Raw genomic sequence first — 6000 nt, forward strand, 5'->3', positions numbered from 1 at the left:
TCAGGTCTGAAACACTAAAACACCCACATATATTTCCACACATAGTCTTCGTTAAAGCCATTCGCTGGTCACTAGAAAACTTCAGGTAGTTTACAAAGACCGTCAGACAGAAGTGTGGATGCCTTCGTGGTTTTAAAGAGCTGACAAACATGTAGGTGCCCATTTGGGCCACAAAGAAATGGGGTTATAGTGCTTTCCAGTTTTCTTTGTGTGTGTGCATTTTGTTTCTGCTTAGGAGCAAACCACCAAAACTAGAGATTTTTTGCAAAGATTGTTTTCATGTTTTAACATTATTTAATGCTTTAGCTTAATATTTTGCATTTAGATAATGCATTTAGATAATAAACAGAAAATAACTTTAAAAAGAAAAACAGGAGCATTTCTTTGGTTGGATACTAAAATACCGGTTGGTTTTGCTTTTTTGCCATCAGTAACGCATTTTCTTCTGCTTGATGCCCGTGATACAACTCTATTTTGCAGGGAACAGGCACTGCCAAATCCTCCCAACCAGATTTTCCACCACAGCCGTTGAAGCATCCAAGCGCTCCGGGTGTGAGCGTGCCGCTGTGCTTGGCCCCTGAGGGAGCTTCGAGCCTTGGGCTGGTCCCTGGGGGGTGGCAGGAGGTGGCAGCCCCCTCCAAAACAACATTTGTTCTGTGAGCCACGCTCTGGCTGCTTACCCTGAGTTTTTGTTTCTACCCTCTACACGACAACTGTTGAGTGGAAATAATTTGAAACTAGAAAATGAAGTTACCAAAACACAGTTAGGAAAATACCCACAAATATCTCCTACATATTTTTTTTATCCTGCAAAGATTAATGTATGAGAAGAAGTGATTAATTCAAGCTTTACTTCGCAGATGATCTCTCAGGCCTAACGGCGTACGCACACAGTCAATATTTTGCAAATGTTTTGATTAATAAATCTTTATATAGCCCACTGCAACTTTGTAGATTTAAATTGATGCTTGCACTATTTGGAAAGCATACTGATTTTCCCTGCATGGTTTCCTGACTCATGCTCGTTAGCCCAAAGTAAAGAAAACAGAATAAATGCTGGTGAACACAAAACCTTTTACTTTCACTGCGGAAACACCTTGAGGTATAAAACCCTTTGGAGGGGGACTGTGTTCTTGGTGGGAGAAGCTGCCACCACTGTCCGAGGCTCTGCCCTGCCCTCCAGCCCAGCCTCCCCCAGCACCATCCCTGGCAGCAGTCTGGGCATCAGCTGCCCCCAGAGCAAATGCATCAGTAGGTGCCCAGCACCTCTTCCATCCCCTCTCACCGTATTTACAAAATACAAGCCCAGCCCCAACAGCTCTCCGACATGGCCCTCCGGCAGGGCTCTGGCTTGGGGAGAGGACAGTCCTTCAGCATCTGCAGGGTCAGGACAGATTTCTCTGCGAGCTCTCCCATTGAAGATGTTCATCTTTAATGCTGGAGAGTAAGTCGTTCTTGCTTTGCTATTTGCTTTGACTTTTGTTTAATGCCACAAGTCAGGAGCGATTCACCCCCGGTTTGCCAGGGCTTTCAAATAACCTTTGAGCATGAAGGGCCGGTGGAGGCAAGGATGGGCTGAGCTCGCCGGGGGGGCTTGGTGGGAGCAACTGGGCTGGCAGCCCTACCGGGTCTGCTGGGTTTGCACGGGTCCCAGCCCACCCCACCGATCCTGGGTGCTTCTGGTGGGTGCCGTTCTCAGAGCTGCATATATATGGGGGCTGTTCTTGTCTGGCTGCTGCAGGAAAATCCTTTGTTCATAAACAGGGCCTGAGTGAGGCAAAGGACAGCTAGTGTCTTATGGGATGCTCCTGTTAGGGGGAAAACCCAAGAAATATATCTCCTTAGCAATACCCTCTCACTAATGGGGGGGGGGAAAAAAAAAAAAAGTGTTCTGGCTGGTTTCTGATGCACAACAGGACCAAACACTGGAAGCTACTTTTTCTCACAGCTCCACATGTACCTCCCATAGCCTCTAATTCACTTTTTTTCTTGATCATATTTTCAGTCCCCTTATGGACTCCTCTGGGCTGCTTCTTGTCTTTTGTCTTGGCACTTCTGCAAACATACATGCAGCTTCATACAGGCCCTCCATCTATAATCGAAGAAATGTCTCCACTGGGACAGGGCAGTGCCAATGGCTCTTGAACAGCCGGGTTTTTCATGGAACAGCATTGGGGTTTCATTGTTGATCCCTGTTCTTTCCATTTTTATGGACAAAAGAATGGCTTAGCAGCTCTTTTCATCCATCCGGACTGAAGCCTGGATGTTACGTCCAGTGACTTGTCTAAGGTTTTCCCTCAGCCTGATTCTTGATTGTAGAAACACAACAGGCATTGTAATTCTACATTTAATGCGTCCCCAAAAGAATGAAGTACACTTTGGCTATACTGATACTGTAAAGGGTGTCATTTTTCATAAGGAAGTTGCCAGAAAAGTGCTCAAGTGCCAGCTAGAAAGCTCAATATCATTTTTTTAATAGTAATGGAGTATATTAATGAGAAAAATTTGGACCCTAGCATTATAACTCTTCCAGCAGATATTATCGTTATGTGCATTTCACATTATTACTAATTTTGTATTCAGCATACCAGGACCATTAATTCAGATTTAGTCTGCAGCTGAATAAGCCAGATTGCTTAAGAAAATAAACGTCTCTATTACTTTTTATAGTGTTGAAATTAATTTACAGTTCCAGTTTGTGATAACTAAAATTGAGAATTAAAACTATATTTGCTACCTGAGATTTCCCAGAGATTAGCATTCATGAGGCTGTAAAAATATTAACTACTTTAAATAATGTTTGCAATATTTCTGGAGTTATAAAGCACCTTCCCTTAGCTCATTTTAATTTATTTAGCATCTATCTCTTTAAGCCTTCTTTTTAGGATATTCACACCACTGGAAGATTAGACTGAGATTATTGCATTAAGATAAATGCTATTTACAACGATTGCATGTAATACAATATGTATTTCCGGGGGCTTTGAAAGGCATGGAAATAAAAATTTTAATGATGTCTTTAAGGGCTCTCAGGTTGCCTTTGTGCTACAAGAAAAGTCGAAGTTGAGCAGAATTTCTGAAGCAGAATGGCATCAAGTCAACAGTGGAGTAGATAAAACCTTTATAGGAAAAGGGGAACTCAATAAAAGCACACCAAAAGGCAACGGCATTTCCAGATTAATCTCTGAGAATCACGAGTGCAGAAGAGGGAGCCGGGGGAGCCGCAGGGCTGGAGTCTTCAAACTAAGCTGGTGGGCACTGTAAGATCCTTCATGGCTCTCTGGTGGCTGTATCTGCTCTGCAAATGGCTCTGTAGCTGGGGGGGAGGGGTTGGGGTTTGGGGGGTGGGTGGGGTGTGAGTGTGTGGGCAGGTGAGATGTGTGTGTGTGCTGCATGCCCTCACCGCTGCTGCCCTCCGCCGCCACTGAAAAAGCACAATTACTACCCCAAACCGGGCAATAATGTGGGGCTTTTGGAGCCTTCAGCAATGCTTCCTTAGAGGTTTTGGTAAATTCTTGCCCAATTTTGATATTTACTGATTTAATGAAATATCTGCTTAATTATACCTGTCTGCAGAAAGTTCAGAACGGAATGGCCACGTAGTGGCTGAGCTAACCTTTTGCTGGATCCTTTAAACTTTAATTTTGATCTGAGTGGCATAGATGCAGAAGTTGGAAGGGTATTTTGTTGAGGGAGCTGCTACAAAAAGCTCTCAAGTACTGTTAGGACCATGTGTGATGGTAAATCATTTTGCAGATCTGCAATAACAATTTTTTTAAAAAAAATCATTGCTTGACCATCCTTCCATATAGACAACATCTCCTTTGGGTACCACTGGAGAAGAAATCACAATCCCAAAGACTTATACTTTGCTTACATTAATACTAATTTTTGTTATCTCAGATTGGAGGGGTTTCTATAAGGGATTTTAGGATGATAGCATCTCAAGCTGAGAATTCAACAGCTGTGTTCATACTCTGAAACCACAGAAATAGCATTGCCTCTAGTTTTCCTTTAAAAAAAGAAATATATATATATAGTCTGTTCTTAATTCTGAAGGCTAGAAACCAAATACCTGAGTGTCATTTTATGAAAATTGCTCTTACATCATGAGTGAGCCTCCAGTGTTCCACGGCTGTGCTTTTGCAATAATGGTTCAAAATGGAAACATTTATTTTCCCCCAGTTTTTAGTAGCTACAGCAGAAGCAGGGGGCTAATTACCAATACTGAGCTACAAGGGTCAGATTGAGAGGAAAAAATGAAACTAAATGTTTCAGAAAATAGGTGAAGGATCCTGCTGTGGCAAATTTGGATGATTTAGCCTAGTGCTGTGGCGTTTTTTTCCCTGTAATCTAGAAGTTATAGTAGAGTTGGTGCTTTTAGAGTATTGAGCTGGAACTAGCAACTGTACATAGAGGAACAATCAGGAGTGGACAAAAAAAAAGTTGTTAAAAGATTGAAAGGTTATTTTCCTATTAAAACAATTCGCATTCAAACATAAAGATATATAAAATCAGAAGCTGAGAATACAGATCTATGTTCACGGTAGAAATACACTTCAGCTATTCAGCAGCAGTGATGCACCTTCAATTCCTGTTGCTCTTTTACTGCAGGTAGGATGTCTGTGGAAAGAGAAGTATCCAACGTAGGTCACAGAAAGAGGAAAGGACTGGGTTTAAATTTTTTTTCTCAATAAGTTACACTTCCATGTCATCCTAACATCCTGGCAAGGGAAAATATGTGGGACTTCTCCAAGACTTTTGAAGATGGCCTCATTGTTGCATTATTTTCTGGTACAATGGGCAAAAAGAAAAAAATTGTCCAAATCTTTGGGTAAGTCAGAGTGAGCCCTTGGCCTTGACAAACCTAGGTATAAAATCATTGTAAAGCAACGTGGGTCTGGCCGAGCTGCCTTAGGAGCTCGAGCCTGCGCCAGTGCTGCTCCCCACGTGTCTCCCCGAGGCCACTGGCACTGCAGCCAGCGGGCACGCGCCTCCTCTAGATCTGAACAGAAAATTCTGAGCTGCTAATGAGAGCGATTCTGATGGAGCCTGGGGCAGCAGTGGAAGACCAGGATAGTTGTTGCAGGGCATGCCAAGGCCTGGGTCCCTGCGCCGTGTCACACAGCCCGCAGGGCTGCAAGAGCAGATGGCACTTGGCTGCGGCCCTCAGCCAGAGCCCTCAGCCTGCCAGTGTACGCTGGCACACAGAAAGCTTGCCAGAGATGTGTGGATGCTGATTTAGTTTAGCCATCTAGCAGAAAGCTTTAGGACCCTTCCAGACTCCAAAATGAAGTGGTTAAGACCGTGCAGGGGCACCCTCCCTCCTCCTTGCCAGGGAGCTGTGCTTTGCCATGGGTCTCATAGCAAGATCCGTTTAATCAGACACCAGAAAGCAATGGGGAATCACTGAGCATAGCACTGGTGGCATAAATGAGATTAAACACCCACTCACATCAACGAACTTAAAGGAAATGGAAAAGGGAGGGAAATCAGTCCTCAGGGCATGCTGGAATCTGGGTTATTTTTTGTTTTCCCTTCCGCCTTTCCAGAAAATACTGAGTAAAAGGTCCCCTTCATTATGGTCGGTTCAAATGTAGCATCTCACTGCAGTCATAGAAACACAGGCACTAAGAAGTTCTCAGAAGAAATAAAGAAGTTGAGAAAATCATTTTATTGCCTGACAGAAGGGGAGGCTGCCTTAATTTTGTTGTCACTGGGAGTCTAAATGTATAAGGACAGCTGCTGTGCTCAAGCAACAATGCAATCAGTTAATGCTTTCAGCAGGGAGACATTAGCTGCTTCTCCCTCCTGCCAGGCAGGGAGAAACAAAGTTTACCAAAAAAAGAAGAAAAGGAAACTTTTAGATATTTTTTTTCTTTCTTTTTCCCCCTCCCTGTGCTTCTTTGCGTGGAGTCCTCCCCAGAGCAGGGAATGCCTTCCAGGATGCTCCCATTACTGCATTTCAGTGGTGGTGTTCTGATATGTGAGCTGGCCATG

The sequence above is a fragment of the Falco cherrug genome, chromosome 4 (genome assembly GCF_023634085.1).
Source record: "Falco cherrug isolate bFalChe1 chromosome 4, bFalChe1.pri, whole genome shotgun sequence".
Taxonomy (NCBI): domain Eukaryota; kingdom Metazoa; phylum Chordata; class Aves; order Falconiformes; family Falconidae; genus Falco; species Falco cherrug.